At 42.8% G+C, this 23,367-nt stretch overlaps 1 protein-coding gene across 2 annotated transcripts in view; it reads right to left on the bottom strand.

Annotated features, from left to right (window-relative positions):
- Window positions 1-6,642, bottom strand: part of DICER1 (dicer 1, ribonuclease III) — a 68,625-nt gene extending 61,983 nt beyond the window's left edge. For both annotated transcript variants that reach the window (XM_029237209.1, XM_029237210.1), the window contains exon 1: window positions 6,222-6,642. The gene's annotated coding sequence lies outside the window, so the exon portion shown is untranslated. The remainder of the gene's footprint in view (window positions 1-6,221) is intronic.
- Between the last annotated feature and the right edge of the window lie 16,725 nt (window positions 6,643-23,367).

Below are 23,367 nucleotides of genomic sequence, written 5' to 3' on the forward strand. Positions count from 1 at the left end.
GTTTAGATTCAGCTTGAAATGGAGAAGTCCCTGAATTATACAGCTGCTTCAAAGATTACCGACTATAAGATAGCCTGGAGCCTTACAAATGTTCTCATTTTAAAAGTGAGAAAACCAAAACTAAGTCTAGAAAGGCCAGGGTGACCTGCCCTTAACACACCTAGTTATTTAGAAGCAAAGCCAAACTAGAACACAGGTTTCCTAACCACTCGTTATTTTACATTGTTCATTCATTCCACCAATCATGTCTGCCTCAATTATCTGAAATTTTTTTATCCTTGGTTAACCTATTACTTGTCTTTATTTGTGTTCATATAGCCTACATCAGCATGTACGGATGGGGTGCAGCAGGCGTCCCTGCACCTCCTATAACTGTATATAAAATTCTCAATATGCACATGCACATTTTTCTGGGGATAAGATTCATATCTTTTGTCAAATCAGGAGTCTCCAAAGAATAAGAATCACTGGACTATATCAAGTACACATGATATATATATATAAAGTTTATGCTGCTTCAAAATACAGATTCAAGGACGATGCATTTATTCATACATAATAGAAGAATGATAGTTATATAGGGAAATTTAGCAATACTTAAGGCACTATTATGCCTTGGTCACTATTATAGAGACCCAACTAAGGTAGCTGAACCATTTGACCCAATACAGACAATCCTCATATAGAATACCTGCCTGTGAAATACGGCACTCAAGCCCTCTTTTCTTTTTCATCTTCCATTATAAAGCTAAGCATAACATCTCAATATTCATAATTCTGGGGGAAATCACAGTATCATCAAATCACATTAAGAATATACTCTTGAGCAAAATTTCCTCTAATGTACGTTATCTGAAGCAAAACAACATCAGCTAAAGTTTATGAAATGGTGGTTATGTGACAGAACTGGGTTAAGAGTTTAAGAAACTCACTTTTTCCTCACAACCTCAAGAAGCAGGTACTATTAGTATGAGCGGATTTCAGATGAGGGAGCTGACTCAGGAAGGCTGCCAGGCACCCTGTGCTCCTCAGCTATAAACTGGAGGAATCAGAATTTGAACCCTGGTCTCTCTGACACCAAAGACTTGCTCTTAAACATCCTTATAATGCTTTGATAAAATACTAATATTTAATTCCGCACAATGGAAAAAGCTAAAAACACCACTCACCAGAGCTACCCATGAGTGACGGCAGTGTAGCAGGACGGGCGAGAGGAGAGGCCACGCGAAGCTCTGGGCTCCGCATGTTAAATTCGCCCTCTCAAAAAAAAAAAATCTCAAAATATCTCAAAGTCTACTGCCTTTCTCTTTCCCTTCAAACAGGGTTACTGATCTAACTCCTTAATCAAAGGACCTTTCTACATCATGTCAAAGATCAGTTCTTAAACTGAGATCCTTCTCTCATTATCTGAGTTCTTTAAGCACATTATTTTTAAAATTCTGAACTGGTGTGCTGACATATTCTAATCAAAAAAGAATTTCCAAATGTGTTTTCTAAATTCTTACTTTATTGCACACATTGAGCCATCACCTGAGAAAGAACCACCACAGCAGCTAGCAGGGTTAGCCAGCTTCGGCAATGAGAAAGCCTACAATACCAGGAAAACTCCCAATTTCACAGCAATTTTCTTCTATGAAATCCTTCTCTCCATCCACAATGTCTCTGTGTACATAATAAGTCCTCACTAATGAAGAATGAGGCAGCATGATCTGTCCAAAATCCGAATAGTAATGATCTTTTTAAAAGCCTTAATATACAAGCAATATTATTTGCCATAAAACTGTTAACTTCTAAGTCCTTTAAAAACTAATACAAGAATAATTTATTCACTCAACAAAGATGAGCACCCTCTTTACGCCAGCACTGCTCTATTCTACCCTTACTATCCTTACCATTCCATAAACCTTAACACAGCACATTTAGTGTCACTATGAGCTTCAAACATCAGAACAGCAAGGCCAAAATTCAAGTCTTTCGTGTCTTATTTCTAGTAAGTCTTACTGACAGCCTCAGACAATGTTTTCTTGTGGCATCTTCTTAGCCACCTACTTAAAATGTATAGCAAATTTGCATATTAAAGGAGAACCAACAATTCACTGACAATTCCAGGAAAATAGGAAAGCCATTTTGTACTCAAAATTTATTTTAACAAAGGCCTTCTTACATGAATGAAAATTTCAATTTCATCAGCTGGACCTCAAAAATAAGGCTATACCACTATACAAGCAATCCTACTTTTTAGACCAACACACAATTCCTAAAGACTGGCAGAGAGAATCTGGAAAATCCTGACTGCCTATACTATCCAGAAAAGAGTACATTGTGAATGGATTATTACTCAGCGTCTGTCAAAAGCCTGAATGAGACAACTGATATATGATGGACATCGTCTGAAAGAGAAATTAACTAAACTAATGAATCAAATCATGAGAACGTGTATACCTACATTACTAACGCTTTTCCATTATGTCTGAGGCCTTTATCCAGTTTCTCTAAAATGGCATGTGAAAACTATTTCTCCATCATTTATAAAATGTAAAACGTTTTCTCCATATATTGTTAATGTCATTTTACATAAGAATTCAAATGCTTATTCATCATACAAGAGAAAAGTCTGCTTCTCCTGATTAACTGCTATACTTCCTTTCACCAATCAATACCAACTATAATTAGTCCTGTATCCTCTTTTGCTTTGACTAATAAAATATTAAAAAAAAAAAAAACTTTAGTGACATGCGGACGCTAATTATCCTTGCGCTGAGCTCCTCATCTAATTCCCTCCACACTCTACCCCTCAACCTTCACCACTATTTTCACTGTCCTCTCAAACATCTGTCTATCGTAAGACCATCTCAAATCCTTTCTCAAAGGAGACAAATAATAAAACACATACATCCATCGGGCTTTGAAAATGAGCTGAACTCTTGAATGTCCAAAATGCAGAGCACAAGGATAAATCACTTAGCTCCAACTTAACTATTTACACAAGTTAAACAGGGACCTGACCAGTACCTTCCTCTGACATCCAACAGAGCAGAACATGGCTCCATGATGGATCAACTGAATGAATTCAGTTACTTGCCAAACACTGGTGGGAACCGAGATCATAAAAACAAGTAAATCCTGGGCCTCAAGAAGATTAAAGTCTTCTATTAATAAAAAGTTCCTATTTGTAGGGAAGTATAACCACCTGGAAAAACCCTGAGAAAACTCATACTGCAATAAGTTCTGAGTCTAGTGTTCTGATGATCTAGAAACAATCCGACCACTTCTGGGTATACCCAAAAGAAGCAGAAGCTGGGGCTCAAGCAAGTATTTGTATACCTATGTTCATAACAACATCACTCACAAGGCCAAAAAAGGACAAGCAACCCAAGTGTCCATCAAGGGATTAATGGAATAGCAAAATGTGGTGCATACATATAGAATGAAATAGTATTCAGCCTTAAAAAGGAAGGCTATTCTGACACATGCTACAACATGAATGGATCTGGAAGAAGCTATGCTAAGTGAAACAAGCCAGTCACAAAAGGACAAATTTTGTACGATTCTGCTTCAATTAGGTTCCAAGAGTAGCAGATTCATAGAGACAGAAAACAGAATGGTGGTTGCCTGGGCCTGGGAGGAGGGTGGAATGGGGAGTTAGTGATTAATGGGTACAGAGTTTCAGTTGAGAAAGATGAAAAGGTTCTGGAGATGGATGGTGGTGATGGCAGGCAAACAATGTGAACGTAATTAATGCCACAAAACTGTACACTTAAAAATGGTTAAAGTGGTACATTTTGTTATATTTTACCACAAAAAAAGTTAAAAATCTTAATTATTCAGATAACCAAAGGTCACCTGAACATTTAAGACAGAGTTCCATTCATTAAACAAGTATTAACTAAAAACTTACCTGCAAGTTACACAGGTTTTTTCCCTAAAATCCACTTGGAACAGCAATGCAACGTAAGGAAGACAGCCCACATGCAAAGATTTTTAAATCAAACCATGATTCAATCCTGGCTCTGCCACTTCTAGATTCATAACTCTCTGAGTCTTAGCTTCCTTGCATGTAAAATAAGACAATACCAAGTCTGTCTCAGGGTCACGGTGAGGATTAAATAAGAACACACATAAAAGCACCTGAAACATCTTGGCACACAGTTAAGGAGGAACTTCTTATGAATAAATGTTTTCCCTTCTCTCCTTTGCCACAAGTAATGACCACAGGATGTTAGGGTCACAAGGGAGAGAATGTTGATGAAATACCTATTTTCTCAAACGAAACAAGCATCTCACACATCAGACAGTGGCAGGGAATAAATCTCTCAATGCCATAAAAGTCATCCTCCTTTGAAGACAGCACTACACTGAAAGTACTACCCACTATATACTACCACAAAATCACTATCAAATAAGAATCATGAGCCACATCAAAATAAAATGTCTTCTAAATCAAGACAATAAAATTCAGCAATGGCAAAACCACCTCACTTTACAACACATACACAGTGCCACAGATATAATACAGTAGACAGAACTTAACCTTTAATCATGAGATGACAGCAAAGAAAGTAAAACAAGCCCTTATTGAAATAACTACAGGAAAAGAAGGTCTTTTCTCCCCAAATTAAATGTGCTCATCTTCTTAAAACAGCATTTTGATGCCTTGAGTAAGTCCATTATCCAACACTGCCATTTAAATGTTCATAAAGATCATATTAAAAGCAATCTTTGTAGTGTTTCTAATCTTTAAAGTTTTATAAACTATGTCCTAAAATAAAATTTTGAAATAATTATATATGTAAGTATATACAGCATATATTACATATAATATACATATGCCACAGATAGCTACTAGCTAGCTTTAAAGACAACACTTTGCAAAATAAGCTGATTACGGCCACCTAGTTCCCAAAGATATTAATACTAAAATTACTATTCACTAGCAGCCTCATTCAGCATCTTGTACCATCATCCACCCTCTAATAAATTATTGCAGCTCTGGGTTAAGATAGGCATTTTTATTTCAAAAATTTAATGTTTGCAATCGAGTTAACCTTTTATTGAAGCACATTTTTTTAAAGTATTTTCCGAGTGACTCCTAATTTGTACCCTTTTCCATTCACTGAGTGTGCTGCATTTGAAAAAGAAGCAACACGAAGACAACTGAAAATCAGAATTGTGAAGATTCAGAAAAGTTAAAGACCAAAGCACGTCAAGAAGCAAAGACTTCAAAGTAATATTCTTTAATCAGATGAATATTTTTTAAACCGTGACAGTCACAACAATAGACTTATCATCTGGGTTAACTAACGTGTCCCATAAGCATGACTTTCTTCACAAAAGCACTGACTAAACACTCTACAGCAAGGAGCCCCACTCATCTCTGTCTTTGCAAATCTTCAGGCCATTAAAGATACATTAAGTGGTCTGTTAGTTCTGTACTGCGGGCAAAGCTATGGGGCAGCTCAGCTTTTCTGGAAAATCTACAAAAAATCTGCCGTGCCAACTTAAAACATACACTGATTTCCCCAAAGACTGAAAACCCTCAAGAAAGCCTCCTTTGCAGAGTCCAGGCGTGCTGGCACAAAAACACCGGAGAGGAGGGGCTTAAAGATGGCCTCGGCCACCCGTCCCTGGGGACCCAGATCTGGTCACCTGCCAATAAACACGAACAATCCTCGCCGGGCGCGCCCCGAAGTCTGGCGCTTTCCTGCCAGCGCGGACGGCCCGGCTTCTTTTCCTCCTGCCCCCTCGAAGGTGTCCACCCAGGAGGCCCAACGCGGCCACCGCCACCAAGCAGGCTCCCGAGGATGCTCCCGAGACGCGGCGGTTGACTCCGTACCACCGTCGTGTGCGTAACCGGACCTGTCAAACCCCCACTCTCCGCGGGCCGGGAGCGACCTGCGAGGACCCGCTCCACTCCGGGAGCGGAGGCGCCCGCGTCCCCGTCCCCGTCCGGTGCCAGGGCGACCGCACAAAGTCCCTGGGAAGCACCGAATCAGGATGGGCGCTGGGGTCGGGGAGGCGCAAAGCCCGGCGGCGTGGACGTCCGGCCCACAGGCCGCGTCGCCCGGGACGAGGCGAGGCCGCGCCATCTGTCCGCGCGAGTCTCGCCACCGTAGGCCCCGGGCCGGGCGCCCACGCGGGCCTCGAAGCCCAGGCAGGCGCGGGGCCAGGCGGGGCCGCTCCCCGCCCCGGACACAAAGCGGCTCCGCGGGATCCCGCCTCACCTGCAGCACGGGGCGCCGCGGGCCTTCGAGAACCATCGGACCCCGCTCCGGCGCGCGCGTCACAGCCCAGGCCTCCCGGTGCCGCCCGGCGCCGCCACCGCCGCCGCCATTTCCTCCCGCTCGCCGTCGCCTCGTCCCCGCTGTCAGGTTACTCCATTCACCTGGGCCTGAAGCAGCCTGCGCCGCGCTGCGCCGCGCCTCCGCCGCGACCCCTCCCGCCGGCGCTTGCGGAGACTGCGCAGCGCCCTGCTCGCCCGCAGCCCGCGCACGGCCTGCGGCAACTGCGCACAGCGGCTTGCAGAATCCGACCGGCGTCCGCACCGCCCCCTCCGCGCCCCCACGCTCCACTCGCCCCGCGCCGGCATGAGAGCGAGCCTGTGATTGGACAGAGCGCGGCGGTGAAAGGTTAATCCCGGCCCCCCAGCCACTCAGGAGCCGGGAGACAGTGGACGCGAGCGGCGGAGGCCCAGGCGGTGTTTGCGGCCCAGAGCCGGGACGGTACCCGGACGTTCCACTGCCGGCCGCTCGGCACCTTCGTCACCATTCCGGGCCCGCGCGCCGGGGTTGCGGACGCTCGCTTGAGTCGGCAGAATCTGCTGGCTCTCGGAATTCGTCCGCTTGCATTGTTGCCCCTTCTGGCACCCACGGCCCCCTAAACGAGGCCCTTCCCCATGGTCGTAATTGTGCGCAGGGCTCGGATTTCCTTTCGCCGCCCCCGCACCTTTTTTAAAGGACCGACCCCCTCGCCTGCTTTTCCCCAGCGTTAGTGGTCCAGGGCCCTCCGCATGTGGGGAGACAACTAATCCCACCCCCCCCAGCCCCACCCCGGAACAGGGATAACCAGAAAATGAGATGGGGGCAGCGGCCCCATTTATGTAAATTGTTCATTTGCATAGGTCAGAACAGTGTATTTTATCTTGCAGCTGTGAATTAAAATACAGAGATCCAGTAAGTGACTGGCTAAAAGAAAATTCTATTAATTTATCCCCAAATGTAGGCCTGTCTTCGGATGACTCACCTGATAGATTGCTTTACTCCAGGCGAGGTATGGTAACAGCAACCGTGCTTCTGCTAAGAGTTAGCCCTTAGCACATACTACGTGCTAGACATGTCTAGAGCGGCGCTGGTCCATACAGCAGCCACCCGTTCCGTGTGGTTATTGAGCACTTCAAATATGGCTAGTCCTAGTCGAGATACGATAGCTGGAAATCAGATATATGTGTTCTTTACCACAAAAGAATGTAAACCATCTCACTAATATTTATATTGATTACGTTTTGAAGTGATAGTATTTTTGACATATTAGGTTACATATGGGTTTCATTTTTTTTTTCAGTGTAAATACTAGAAAGTTTTTAATGTCTTTTGTGGCTCGTGTATATTGCTATTGGACAGGCTGTTCTAAGCTTTGATTGATATGTGGACCCTGTGAGTAGATGCTGTGATTGCCCCCCATTTTAACAGATGAAGACAATTCATAACCTCCAGCAAGTAAGCTGCTAATAAGTGAACAACTGAAATTTGAACCCAGGCGGTCTGGCTTCAGGGCTGGTATATTCAGTCACTACAACGCCCACATTTTGGTCATATATTTACTGTGAATTGGCAAGACGTTTCACATAAACAGAATGTTCATGGGCAAAATTAGGAAGTAGTCAGAATGCACTTGGCGGACCTCCATAAAAATAACTTTTCTTATGTATATACAGCACTTATATTGCACTGTAGGCAGAAGACCTCCCCAGTAATATAAATAAAGCCTTTTTGGAGATAATCCTTTATGAGAAGGATGGCCTCTTAGGGTGGGAATAGGCACTGGGGTTCACTCCAGTGGAAGTTTGTGGGCAGGTAAAATTTCCATCCCCTCCTACAGTCGTCTCAATCTGTCAAGACTAGCTGAGCTTCTCCACCAACAGGTTTGTCTGATTTTCAACCATTTTTTGAATTTTTAAAAAGAGAAGTACATATGTATGGTTCATTAATTAGAAAGCATAAAAAGGTATACAGTAAAAAGAATTCTCCCCACACCTGTCCCCATGCTCCAAACAGGTAACCACTGTTTCTTGCTCCTTCTCCTAGAGAATTTTTTTATGCAGTACAAGCCAAGACATTCCTCATTTACAAAAGTGGTAGTGTGCCATACACATTTACTATACCTTGCTTTTTTTTTTAACTTAGTATATCAAGAATATATGTCTATAGCAATTTATACAGAACTCCTCACTATTTTTTTCAGTCCCCATAACATTTAATGGCAGGGATATGCCCATAGTTTATTTAACCAGTTCTCTACTGAAAGATGTTTTGACTTCCAGTCTTTTGCAATTAAACATTGATCCTCTTGGACCTGATTCAGTATATGGTGTGAGGTATGAATCCAATTTTTTTTTTCCAGATGGCTACATAGTTTGCCGTTTATTGGCCATTTGTTGAAGAGTTCACTTCTAGATTCTGTGTTTTCTTCCAGTGGTCTATCTATTCATGCTCCAGTTGCTGGTTTGTTTAAATCTGTAGACGTAAAACCTTGTAAGGGATAGTGTTTCACACTTCGTTTGGATCACAAGAAATCTTAGAGCTAATATTTCAGCACATGTTAAGCAACAGTAGAGTACCATGTGGTATGCGTTTTCTGTGGGCTAATTTTTTGTTTTCCCTTTTCCCTGATTATTTCCACAATTTGTTTTATTTTTTGTAGAACAAGCCAGGATATAAATATACCTTCGTTTAAGACTCTATTTACATGTAACAGAAACCAACCTGAAGTAGCTTAACCAAAAGGGAAGAATTTATCATAAGGATGTAGGAGCTTCTCACAAAAGCTGCGAGCAGGCATACAGCTGCACCTTAGCAAAAGGCTAGAACCAGGAGTTGGAAAGCTTCCAGGAACCCAGAAGGTACTCTCTGTGTCCTTCTTCTGTGATTATTTTCTGTGTGCCTGTCTCATCTGTGCATCCCTCTCTAGTGACTGGTTCTCTCTACTCTTCTATCTACACAGGAGAATATAGGCACCCCCATATTCGGCTAGAAAGTCAGCTCAGTGTGGGCGTCAGAGCCCAGACAAGGGGGGGAGTCGGTCAAGCAAAGTCAGGTGACTTATCATGTACAGGGAGACTTCACAAAGAAAAACTATGTTAAGAATAAGGTGAGCCAGATTTCTCACTGTTGAAGAAGGGGGTTAAAATGCAGAAAGGGGAACAGCAAGAAGGCTTGAGTGATTGGATCAGAATTGGAAGTATTGATGTGAATTCAAAGTTTTCAATATATATAGATATAAAAATAAATATACATGTGAAAGCATCATATATAAATAAGCCTGGAACACCTTATTGTGCTAGAAAGTATGAAAATGCTCAAGGAATGATGGAGAATTTCAAAAGGACAAAGCAGTCAGCTTGAAGGGGCTCCCAATGGCCAAATATGGGACAATTTTAGCATCAAAATTAATTATGATAGTAAGAGATTCTATCCCACGGAATAAAATAGAAGCCGTGAGTCCACGCTGATGTTTTTTAAATGAATAATATAATAGGGGGAAAAGATAACTCTTGCTTAAAGTAGATCGCAACTAATAAATTTAGCAGGAATAATGGAATTAGAAAATCATCATTTGACAATCATCAGACAAGAAGTATCACTGTTTGCTAAATCTAGTGGGTAAAAGTTGAACAAAGAATGAGATATTTACATAGGTTCAAAGCATCTCCCCATAAAATGCTTATTTAAAAAATGAGAACTTTACAAAAGAGAATCTAGCAGATACCACCTTACTCAAGTATTCAAAGTTAACTGACATACAAGGAGCCTCAGACACACACCCCCCTAGTGCCATGTGGTGTAGCTATAACAGGGGACTTACTGAGGGAAACTTACATGCAGACAAGTGGCAGGATGCACACAATCCCCTGAACTTTCCTTATGACACAGCATAGTCCAGGCATAGCTGTTGTGTGTGTACCATGGTCAAGTTTCCAGGACACAGTTCCAGCAGGACGAGGCCTGCCTTAGCCAGTAGCCAGATGGACAGACAGAGCCAGAGCCCAAGACAGAAAGCGTGCCCCACGCCCACACTGCATTAATATTTATATGTTAGCCTAACTGGGGTTAGGGAATTCCTAGTTTCTCTAGCAAGGAATACATCAAGGGAAACCCCGTGTCCAGTGCAATAAGCATACCAAGGGCAAAGGTCTGCTCAGAGGGTCCTAGGAACAGCTTTGCCTACCCAGCCCAATGTCTTGTCTCCCCACAGCCCTGCTCAGTGCAGCTCAGCCAGCTCTCACCTCTGCTATGAAAAGAGGGAAGGAAACGAGTCTCCAGAGACATGCAGATTTGTCTCTGAGCATTAGTGTCACAAGGGTTGGGACAAATCGACACCTGGTGCTATAGCATCACTTCTGCAGTATTTCTGCCAAAAATGCATATCTTGAATCTTAATAGGAAACATCAAACCCAAATTGAGAGATAGTTTACAAAATGACTGGCCTATAATCTTCAAAAATTTTAGATTATGAAGGTCAAAAAAGGACTAAAAACAGTTTCAGAATGAAGGAAACTGAAGATACATGACAAGTACAAAGTGTAATCCTGGTTTGGCACTTTTTGCACTAAAAGATATTATTGGCATCACCGGTGAAAGGTGAATGGAGTCTCTGGGTGAAGGGCATATGAGAGTTCTTTGTTCTTATGTATTAGTCAGGGTTCCCCAGAGAAACAGAACCAATAGGATATAGAATAATAGATGGATGGATGGATGGATAGATCAATTGATCGATTGACAGACAGATAGACAGACGTAAGAGGAGATTTATTGTAGGAACTGGCTCCATAATGCAGTTATGGAGATGGAAAACTCCCACAATCTGCTGTCTGAAGCTGGAGAATCAACAAAGCTAGGGGTATAATTCAGCCTGAGTCCAAAGGCCTGAGAACCAGGGAGCTGTTTTTGTAAGTCCCAGAGTCCAAAGGCCCAAGAACTAGGAGCTCCAGTGTCTAGGGCAGGAGAAGGTAGGCGTCCCAGCTCAAGAAAATAGAGGGAATTTGCCTTTCCTTTGCCTTTTTGTTCCTTCCGGGCCCTCAACAGATTGGATAATGTCTACGCACACTGGTAAAGGTGAGGGGTCTCTTTACTCAGTCTACTGAATCAAGTGCTAATCTCTTCCAGAAACACCCTCACAGACACACCCAGAAACATTGTTTTATCAGCTCTCCAGGCATCCCTTAGGCCAGTCTAGTTGACACATAAAATTAAACATCACAAATTTTTTGTATCTTTTATGTTTGGAATTATTTTCAAATAAAAAGTGAAAATTAAAAGCAAGGAAAACTGTAGAAAGTTCTAAATAATTTGCAAAAGACCTTCTAGACCTAATACATGAGTTCACCAAGATCACTGGATACAAGGTTAATATGCAAAAATCACTTGTATTTCTATATAGCATCAGTAAAGAATTGGAAATTGAAATTTTAAAATATCACAGTGATCAAACACATGAAGTATTTGGGGATCAATCTAACAAAACATGCACAAGTTTTACATTGAAAAATACAAAACATTGGTGAGAGAAAATAATGAAGGCCTAAATAATTAGAGATACCATGTTCATGGACTCAGTACTATGAAAATGTCAGTTCTACCCAAATTGATCTATAGATTCCAATCAAAATCCCATCAGGCTTTTTTCGGGTAGAAGTTTACAAGTTGACAAGTTGGAAGATGCAACTACCAGATTTCAAGACTTACTTTGAAGCTGCGGTAATCAAGATAGTATGGTACTGATGTAAGGACAAACATCTGGATCAATGGAAAATAACAGAACATCACACACACACACACACACACACACACACACACATACACACACACACACACACAAAAGACCCATAGTCAATTGATTTTTCCCAAAGATGGATAGGCAACTCAATGGAGAAAGGATAGTCCTTTCAACAAATAGTGCGGGGACAATTAGATATTTAAAGACAAAGAAGAAGGAGAGGGAAGAGTAGAGGGATTGGAGAGGGTAAAGAGGAGGAGGAGGAACTCAAATGGATCATTGGCTTAAACGTAAAACCTAAAAGGGTAAGACTTCTAGAACAAACCATGGGAGAAAATCTTTGTAACCTTGGGTTAGACAAAGGTTTCTTTGATACGAAAAAACTGTAAACCAGAAAAGTTTTTCAATTGATAAATCCGACTTCTCAAAATTTTAAACTTCTGCTCTTTGGAAGATGCTGCTAAGAAAATGAAAGGCAAGCACAGACTGGGAAAGATAATTCTGAAATATGTACCTGATAAATTATTTGTATCCAGAATATATAAAGAATTCTTACAACTCAATAATAAAAAAGACAACCCAACTAAAATAAATGGGCAAACTATTTGAACAGAAGCATTATCTGTGAAAATATACAAACAGCAAAAACATAAAAAGTTCCTCAACATCATTAGTCATTAGAAAAATGTAAGTTAAAACTACATCGCGGGGCTTCCCTGGCGGCGCAGTGGTTGAGAGTCCGCCTGCCGATGCAGGGGACACGGGTTCGTGCCCCGGTCCGGGAGGGTCCCACGTGCCGCGGAGCGGCTGGGCCCGTGAGCCATGGCCGCTGAGCCTGCGCGTCCGGAGCCTGTGCTCCGCAACAGGAGAGGCCACAGCAGTGAGAGGCCCGCGTACCGTAAAAAAAAAAAAAAAAAATTACATCGCGTACCTACTAGAATGGCTAAAATAACTAACCTATGGCTAAAAGGACTGACTGGAATATAGAACAATTAGAACTCTCATACTCTGATGCGAATGCAAATAGCCCCTTTGGAAGACAGCTTGGCAATTTCTCATAAATTTAAATATATACCTTCCATATAACCTAGCAATCTCACTCCTAGATGTTTACCTTAAAGAAATAAAAACAAATGTCCACGTAAAGACCTGTATGTGAATGTTATTGCAACCTTATTCACAGTAGCTGAAAACTGGCAACAACCCAAATGTCTATCAGTTGGCAAATAGAGAAACAGATTGTGGTTCAGCCGGAGAATGAAAGACGATGCAACAGTAAAAAAAGGAACGAGCTATTGATATAGGCAATGACACTTGAATCACAAAAGTATTATGCCAAGTGAAAGAAGCCAGACACAAAAGGTTACATCCTGTAGAATTCCATTTATATGACATTCTGGAAAAGGCAAAACTATAGGGAAAGAAATCACATCTGTGGTTGCTGGGAGCAAAAGGTGAGAAGGAGAGGTTTGACTACAAAAGGGCTCCAGGGAACTGAAGTACTAGTAGCCAGGTAAAGGATAGGAAGCAGTCCAGGTAGAAGGAACAGGATGCCCAAACCCCCAAAACAAGGAGTTATGGCTCATTCAAGGAATTGAAAAGTCCGGTATTGACCCAAACAGAGAGCAAGAGATGAGAGATAGGAAAATGGCACCAGAACGCAAAGGGACGTGTGTATCATGTTAAAGATTTACTGTTTCATAGAAACCATAGAAAAGTTCTTAAGCCAAATGTGATGTGATCAGATGTACATTTGAAAAAGTTAACTTCATTCAGCCAGTGTAGAAAATGCAGAAGAGCAAAACTGAAGTGTTTGTTTGCAATAGTGTGAAAGATGTGGTGGCTTTGATGAGGTTAGGCTTAATGGGAGAGAGATGTAGCTGAATTAGACATATTTGGGAGGTAAAAATGTAAGTGTTTTACTCTCCTTTTTTATAGTTGTGGTTTCAAGGCCACCAAGGCTCTATTTTCTAGAAAGTTGAAGGTGCAGTTAGAACACTGCCAGGCAGTAGAGCTTTTCCACCTGACCAAAAAGCCTTGCTAACTGTGATTAATTAGCAGCCTTTGTCACAGGATTAAAATTTTGTTGTTATTTTGCTCTGTTTTTAACAAAATACTTAAAACAGTTAAACATGAAACTTAATCTACTCAAATAGCATCTTCAGTTAGAATAAAATGTGGGGAAAAAATATACCAGTTGGGGCACATTCAGTGTCTTTTTCCTTGCCCCAGGTCATAATTATATCATGCCTCTCTTTAGACTTAAGTGAACTTAACTCATCTCCTTTTTCAAGTTGACTTTTACTTCAATGATGTCTTTTGCCTTCACATCAGTACTGAATCCCTGAGGCTTGTTTAATTTAGAACTAAAGAACCTTGACCTCCAGAGTATGCAATCTTTTACCAGGAAGTTATCTAAAACTACTTTCTGCTTTTCCCAGTACCTTGAATAGCTCTCCTACAGAGTTTCAGCATCTTTTCACTCCTACAGGGGAAAATAAAACAACAGAAAAATTACAGCCATGTGGTACTCACATCAGTGTCACAGCATTTGATTGACTTTTCCCACCAACTGGAATAAAACAATTTTCCTCTACCTTAGCATCAGCTCTTTTTCATTTGGAAAACACGTAATCTTAATTTATATTGCATTTTACATAGTAAACAACATTCACGCGGTGTTAGTACTTCTGATAAATGATTTTCTAAAGGAGCTAAGAATTACAAAATCAAGTTTGCCCAGATTTTTTTTAATGTGGTTAAACCAAACTACAGACTTTAAAATTGATTTTAAATAACTTTATCATTCTTTCTCTCTTCACTACCCCTCACCAACCTATTTTCTTAGACAAATTAAATTTATTATGGTTTTTCCTCTTAGTTCTCACCCTCACAGATTTTCTTCCATGCAATTCTCTTACATCTTCCCCGTGTGACATGAGCCAAGCAAATCAGAATAAAAATACTACCAGGGTAGTTCCCTGCTGTGATCTGAATGTTTGTGTCCCCCAAAATTTATAAGTTGAAATCCCAAGTTGATGGGTTTTAAGAGGTGGGCCTATACAGGTGATTAGGTCATGAGGGTGGAGCCCTCATGAATGAGATGAGTGTCCTTATAAAAGGAGCCACAGAGAGCTTGCTTTCACCTTCTACCATGTGAGGACACAGCAAGAAATCAGCAGTCTACAACCTAGAAGAGGGCTTTCACCAGAACCTGGCCATGCTAACACCATGATTTTGGATTTCCAGCCTCCAGAACTGTGAGGAATAAATTTCTCGTCATTCATACGAGCCTGTGGTATTTTGTTATAGTAGTCCAAACAGACTAAGACTCTCCTATGTACATCCAGTATCTGGGAGAATTTTGACATACTGTATTAGCTTGCTAGGGCTGCCATAACAAAATACTACAAACTGGGAGGCTTAAACAACAGAAACCTATTTCCCAAAGTTTTGGAGGCTGGAAGTCCAAGATCAAGATGTTAGGAGGTTTCGTTTCTTCTGAGGCCTCTCTCCTTGGCTTGGAGGTGGTCACCTTCTCCCTCTGTCTTCACATGGTCTTTCCTCCGTGTACCGCACCCTTGGTGTCTCTTTTTGTGTGTCTACTTTCCTCTTCTTGTGATGACACTGCTCATTGAATTAGGGCCCACCATTATTTACCCATTTTACCTTAGTCACCTCCTTAAAGGCCCTATCTTCAATACGGTCACATTCTGAAGTACTGAGGGTTAGGGCTTCAACATACGAATTCTGTGGGGACACAGTCCAGCCCATAACACTATACAATGCTTCTGCCATCAATAAGGTCTCGGGATGCACATAGCTGACCCCCGGAATGCCATCCCGACCTGAACACTGGTGGCAGCCACCTCCTTTGCTTGTTCAGTGTCCTATTATAAACTTCTCTCTTACTTAATAATTCAGAGGAGAAAGAGAGGCTATTAGGTGTGAATTCCCTGAACTCTCTAGCACCTAAAAACTCATTTCTTTTCAGATCTAGGGGCACCTCTCCCTATGTCATATACCACATTGCTTCTAGGCCAGTTTTTTTCTGGCACAGAGACCTGATTAGCTCGTCCCACTGCTCAAACTCTTCAGTTGCACCCCATCCGAACTTTTGAGCGTGGCACTCAAGCCCCCCATGACCCAGCTTCGATCTGGGTTTCTGGCCTCCCATCCTGCTCCCTGGTCTCCTTGTTGCCTAGGTTCCAGCAACACTGACCTCTTCGTGCTGCTGGGAAAACACTCTCCTTTCCAAAGGCAGGGTGTTTGGGTCCCTGTGTTTTGGCTTATTAACGGAGTTATTCTCTAGGTACTTGCTGGAAAACCTTCTCCCCTTGTCTCTGTCTGCAGAGCTCCTTGTTCTTCAAAACTTTACTTGATTATGACCTCATCACGTCACTTCCCTGACTCCTTTCCCCCAAAGTGAGTTCATGCTTCCTCCTTGGTCCCCCAGCCCACTTCCCCGCTAAGCCGAGCTCCTCAAGGACACAAACAGTGGTGCTTGTGTCTTACTCTCCCTGTATCTCCAAAGTCCACACACAGGAAAAGTAAAAAGAAAGAAAGAGAGTGGGGGAGCGGGGAGGGAGAGAGAGAGAAGAGAATTCAAGTCTTTGCATGAGTGGCACTCACCACTCCCTTGGCGCTGTGTCTCCCCACATGAGCTGGCAGCCCCTTGGGAGCAGGAAATGTGCCACATTCCTCTTTGCACCTCATGCACGTTGCATCATTCCAGGCACAAAGCAACAGCTCAGTAAAATCCTGCTGAACGAATGAACCCTGAAGGTAAAGACATCTGTCCTTTCGAAGTGACCGTCACTGAACCGGCTTTTGAACAGATACCAAAGAATATAGACTAGGCTGGAAGCAGAAACAAACGCATTTCCACAGGCTTCATCTGTGGCCGCCTCTCGTGGAGCCCCAGGTTTCAGCTGCAGGCTTCTTTCCTGAAGTAGACCCACTTTGAAGAGCTCTACGGCGTGCTCTGTGGAGCCATGAGTTTTTAAGGTGGTGAAACTATCCACGTCTTGTCTTTCCTGTGAGGTTTGGCGACCGGGCAGTGGAAATGTTTCTCCAATTTCCCACCCATGGTCTCTCAGCAAAAATCCAGTAGCGTCTCAAGAATGTGCATCTTGACTCAAATTGACATTTCCTTGAGGCCTCCCCCCAAAATGAGCTGCGCCAGGCCCCCTTTGACTGTGCCAGGCCAAGGTGAGCTATTTCCTCAGCAGTCTAGCATTGTTAGGAGTTTTGCTTTGGGAATGGCATTGCAGCTCAGATGTGCTGCAGAGCATCTTCTGGCGGGAGCCATTGCTGTCTGCTTTAAAGCCACAGAAGCCTGAACTGGTGCTGCCAGAAAGGCTGCAGCCAGTGATCTGTTGCAGACATGCTGTTTTCTTAGTTGATTATTCATTACAGCTTGTCTGTATCAATCAATTTTGAGAGGTGGCAACTAATAAAAACCAAAACTTGCTACCTTAATTGACAAAGGGATTTTGTTGGAAGGATGCTGTTAAATCCCACAATATATCCCTGTTGTATCCGAAGGATTGCTGAATAATCTGGGGGAGGGCAGGAAGCAGGAGAGGTATGAGAACCTTGGCCGCAGAAGTTCGCACACCATCTCTCTGGCATTCTGCCATGTATGTGACTTAACACCCACAAGTCCCAGCTCAAAATTCCACAAACCTGGGAGAAATAATCTGATTGGCCCAGCTTAAGTCATGTGTCCACTCTTAGACCAAGTGAAAGAACCAAGGCTGTTGAGTCTCCCACTATAGGTGGTGTCTTAGTTTCCTATCGCTGCTGTAACAGGTTACTGCAAATTCAGTGGCTTCAAACAGCAGAAATGTATTCTTTTACAAGTCTGGAGGTCGGAAGTCTGAAATCAATTTCATTGGACTAAAGCCAATGTGTTGGCAGGGCTGCTTCCTTCTGGAACCTCTGAAGGGAGAATCCATCTCCTTGCCTTTTTCCACTTCTAGTGGCCACCTGTATTCTTTGGTTCATGGCCCCTTCATTTATCTTCAAAGTGCATCATTCTGCTCCCAACATTACATAGCCTTCTCCTCTTCTGTAGTCAAATCTCTTTCTGCCTCCCTCTTGTAAGGACACTTATAATTACCTTTAGCATTGACCCAGATAATCCAGGATAATCTTTCCATCTCAGGATCCTTAACTTAAACTCATCGGCAAAGTGCCTTTTGCCACCTAAGGTAACATTCATAGGTTCCAGGGATTCAGACTTGAACATCTTTGGAGGTCATTATTCAGTCTACCACAGTGAGATAGGTTTTCAGAGAATGACAGGTGGACAAACCATCCCAAAGATACCCACTCCTGTGGTATCAACTGATGAAATCAAGGGATGGCTATGCCCCAAGCATTATGCTGAATACCTTACATGCATTAATTTATTTGACCTTCGCTGCTGCTTTAAGAGTGGCTGTTATTGTTATCCCAATTTTGCAAATAAATTGGCTCATAGACAAGGACATAGATTATCAATAGAAGATTTGTTAATTAAGGACATAGTCAGACACCAGGTAGTAGTGGACTTGGGATTTAAACCCAAGACTGACTTCAAGGGCTGAGTCACTAGACTTTTTATCCCTAGGCTATGCTCTCCCAAAGCCAATCCGTAATGTTTCCAGGTTCATTGACATATGGGAGACACTGGGAGATTTGTAAGGACAAATTCTAAAGTGGACAAAGTTGTCTTCAACACTCTTTATGGCATTTTTTCCTCTCCAACAACCTTTTCCCAATACTTCATGCTGCTCCTTGGTAAATTCAATCCTTCCTCCAGATTTCCCTTCCCCAAATAAAACACATGCTCCTGACTCATCCCACTTCGTTAAGGTGACTATTTAATTATTGTCAAAACCTGGGCAATAGTGAAATAGGACACTATTAAAAATAACATCAGAACAATACTTGTAAACTGGCACTGTCCTAGACAAGCTGGGTGTATAGTCAACACACACTTGTATGTTCTGTGATTTATCTCCTCAGGGCCCCATTTGCAGGCAGCTCATTGAAAGCAAGAAGGAAATAGGACACTGCAAAGTTTTAACGGATAATGATGGGTTATTATCCCTCTCAGGCGTATGTATTAGTATTCTGAAAGAGATTTCTGGAATCACAATGATTTTCACTCCAAAAGGGAAAATCACAAACGAGAGTATTTCCAGTATTGAGAGAGCCTGTGGGCTAGGTATGTGTTTGGGGTGGAGGAATGATGACACAAGGGAACAGCAGAAGGAAAGAATATTTTAGGTGGAGGTATTTCTATACATCTCATTAAAAACCACAACAGTAGAAACTCCTCTGCATTCCCTAAGGCTAGTCTTAGTCTTAGATCTTCCCACCTTTGCTGTTGGCTATCTGATGCCTTTAATGGCAAGTCATCACGGGTCTTAGCAGTGGACCAACGAGAAAAGGCAGAGTAGGAACTGGATGGGGGTCGGGGTTTGTGAGAGTAGGGCACCTGTAAACTAGAGTCAGCGAGGTTCCCAGGATGCAAAAGATGTTGACAGGTCTGGGCTTGGTCCAAGAGGACTTAAATCTGTTGCATGGGGCCCAGTAGCAGATAAGATTCTCAGACAGCGTCAAGACTTCACATAATTTTCTAGTTTGTGATTAGATTCCAACTGGTAAGTGAGGATACTTAGATAATAGTGTGGGGCTCCAAGGAATGAGATAGAAAAGGCTGAGCAAAGTATCCAAGTTCTAGCCTAGTTGGCAGGATCCAGGGCTGCTTTTGTTTGTTTGTTTGTTTTTTGCGGTACACGGGCCCCTCTCACTGTTGTGGCCTCTCCCGTTGCGGAGCACAGGCTCCGGACGCACAGGCTCAGCGGCCATGGCTCACGGGCCCAGCCACTCTGCGGCATGTGGGATCTTCCCAGACCGGGGCACGAACCCACGTCCCCTGCATCGGCAGGCGGACTCTCAACCACTGTGCCACCAGGGAAGCCCCCAGGGCTGTTTTTGAACCTTTGCTTAAAGAACCAGGAGACAAACCAAGAACTTGGGCAGAAGCCCAGAACCATAGATTGGGGCCAAACAAGGCTGGAACATGGAGCAAATTTTCAAATTGGTGATCAAACAAGGACTATTGACAAGCCATCCAGCTTAAAGCATTACCAGTTACAGCAAAGCAGGCAGGTCCCCCAGCTCCCAGCTCTCCCAGTGCCCAGGCTGGCAGCTGTAGGGGAGGAAAAATAATTTTCTTTCTACCTTCTGAGTTCTTGGCTGAGACTCTTGTACTTAAAAGGCAGATTAACAAGAGAAAGCAAATAGTTTGTTAAAACATGCAGCACACATCACGTGGGAGAAACCTAAACCAAAAGTAACTCAAAGTGGTGATTTAGAATTCCAAAGATATGGCAGCTTCAATAAAAAATAATAAATTTGGGCTTCCCTGGTGGCGCAGTGGTTGCGAGTCCGCCTGCCGATGCAGGGGACACGGATTCGTGCCCCGGTCCGGGAAGATCCCGCATGCCGCGGAGCGGCTGGGCCCGTGAGCCATGGCCGCTGAGCCTGCGCGTCCGGAGCTTGTGCTCCGCAACGGGAGAGGCCACAGCAGTGAGAGGCCCGCGTACCGCAAGAAAAAAAAAAAAAACCTGCTGCCATATTTGTTATCAATGCAATAATAAGAAGCACGTTGCAACTATTTTCACATTATTTTTAATGCAACTATTTTAAACGTTTTTTAATTAAAAATTTTGTTTGAGAATTCTGTGAAGCAGTTTCATCAGACTGACAAAGGGGTCCATGGCATAAGAAAGGCTAACAACCCCTGCTCTAGAATGATAGAAGTTTTAGGGAGGCATATGGATAGCCAACTAAATGCTTCATTTCCCAGCATCCCTGGTAGCTAGTTGTGGCCATGTGACCCCGTTTTGGTTAAAGAGATGTGAACAGAAATAATGTGTGCAACTTCTGTGTCAAACCTTTAGGTATGACCTCCTCTCTTCTCCCTTTTTTGGGACTAGAATAGGGTGGGCATACAGTGGTAGGGAACCAGATCTGTTGTTTTAGACAAGATGATAGAAGCTGCATGTTGAAGATGACAGAGCTTCAAGATGGAAAGAATTTGTAATCCCAGTATCTTGGAGCCACCGTTGAGTCTGAACTTCGGTGATAAACATAATCTTGTACCTTGTTTAGATCACTGGCATTTGGGGTTTTATTCTGGTAGAGGTATCAATAACCCAATACAAAAATTCTGTGAAGTCTGCAGAAAAATCTGAACAATATTAGAAACTGAATCTAAATTATTTGGGCAAAATCCTGCCCTCTTTGATGAATCTTGCTAGCTGAGAAAACTGCTCTGGAGATGGGGGATGTAGGTGGCTTTACTTCAGCTGCTCCTGGGTGGGCAGCTGACTGGTCCTTGTTCACTGTGGGTTCCAGTGTGTCTGGCAAGGATTCATTCCACTCATCCCTTGGCTGAATCATCTGACCAATTTCAAGTATGGCACACATTATATTTAATCCAAAAGAAGGGATTTTTTTCAAGGATTTAATTTTTTTATTGTTCCGTCCATCCATCCCACCACCCACCCATCCATCCATCCATCCATCCATCCATCATTTATTCATTCATTCTTCAGCAAAAGTCTTTGGAGCGCTGGCCATATTCTAATATTCCCCTAAACACTGGGGACACAATGGCAAATAAGTCCTAGTGTCTGACTTTGGGAAGCTCTCGGTCCAGTGTGAGGGCAGGAGATGAAGGTAAACTAGGTGTAGTATTACCCTAATCCTTTGCAGTTGCTTTATGGGACAACATTGAATAGACTAAGTTACCAAGGCTCTGATTTAAAGTTTAATGATCTTGTATGCAATAAAACAGGTTTTCTAGAGATCTCTGTGATTCTAGTGATTGTATTTTGCTTAATATAAAGAAAGCCAATTATATAACTTTCCTACAAAGTATCTATGAAAATGAGTATCTGAAAAAATCAACAAAAGATGATGTAGTTTTTGAGATAAGTAAGAATAATAATAATAGCGGTAATAATAGTAGATTACATGGATAGAACACTTTTTATGTGCCATTTACTGTGCCAGCAGGTGGATCAAAATCAGATGCCTGACCACTCCTTCTCCGAACATCCTGTCCTGTTTAAGATGTCACCCAAGTCCACTTAGTGGCCTAGTGCCATCCATTGCAGAGGCGAATTTGAACTCCTTCTGAGATTCTGTTTTGTCCTCTTTGTACTGTCACTGCCCTGGTTCCGATCCTCTATTTCTCTTCTGAACTCGTTATAATAGCTTCCCAACCAGTCTCTCTGATCTCTAGTCTTAACCCGCTACAATCCACCTCCGCTTTGCTTCCAGATGACTGTTCTCGTCTCTGCCCTGCTGCGAAGTTCTCAGTGCTTCCCAGTGTTTGCAAACTTATCACCCTGGAGTTCAAGGTCTTGCAGAAGCTGGTCCCTGCTTATGTATCTTCTTGCCCCACCATCCTACTAAACTTCAGCCAAGCAGCCTGCCGTTTCCTAAACGCATGATGAAATTTCACACCTCTGTGCAGTACTTCATGCTGTTCCTCTTGCCTGAAATGCCCTTCCTCTCTTCCTGTGCCCTTACAAAGCCTCCTGAGGTCACCCCATTCTGAGACCTGATGCCTCTCTGCTCCAGCCCCTACTCCCTGCAGCAGAACAAAGTCTTCCTTCTGTCTCCTTTCAAGGCACATCGCGTATACTTTTATTCTAGCACTTATTGCAGGGTATGGTCACCTGGCCCTGCGTGGAACCATCACTTCTGACCATGTCCTTTTGTTACCCTGAAATGCTGGTCAGCTGAGGGTAACTGAGAACACCATGGCCCCGCCTTACCCTCACCCCTAGATTTCCATTTCCCTCTCACCTCTCCAACACTTTCCAAAAGTCCTTTCCCCTCCCGAGGGTCATTTAATTTCATCCCATCCCAATGACTGTGGCTTTAGGGAAAGCAAAGTAATTCCTTTTATATCTTCAAACCTCAGCCCTTCTTGGGCAACACAGGATCGGCAGATCACCAAATGTCAGCCTGGGCTAGAGGCTGCCTTAAAACTGTTCAACTGTTCAGAGCTCCTGAGGGCAGCATCCTCGTGTTAATTACATGTATATCTCTCAGAGTCTTGCAAAATGCTCAGAGCATGAAATCACTTACAAAACTCCTAAATTCAATTCACCGTGAAAGCAAACTAAGATCCATAAAGTACAAAACCCAGAGATATCCAATTCAAAGTATTTACAGTAGATGGAGCTCTATATTTCCACTGTGATCTACTCTGTACTTCATCTATCATGTGGAATTATTAACGTTTCGGCAGTTCCTAATCAGTTGTTTTTGCTTAAATAAATTAAAAGCCATGGGACTCGCTT

The sequence above is a fragment of the Monodon monoceros genome, unplaced genomic scaffold (assembly GCF_005190385.1).
Source record: "Monodon monoceros isolate NGI ecotype Baffin Bay Population unplaced genomic scaffold, NGI_Narwhal_1 Super_Scaffold_21, whole genome shotgun sequence".
Lineage (NCBI taxonomy): Eukaryota > Metazoa > Chordata > Mammalia > Artiodactyla > Monodontidae > Monodon > Monodon monoceros.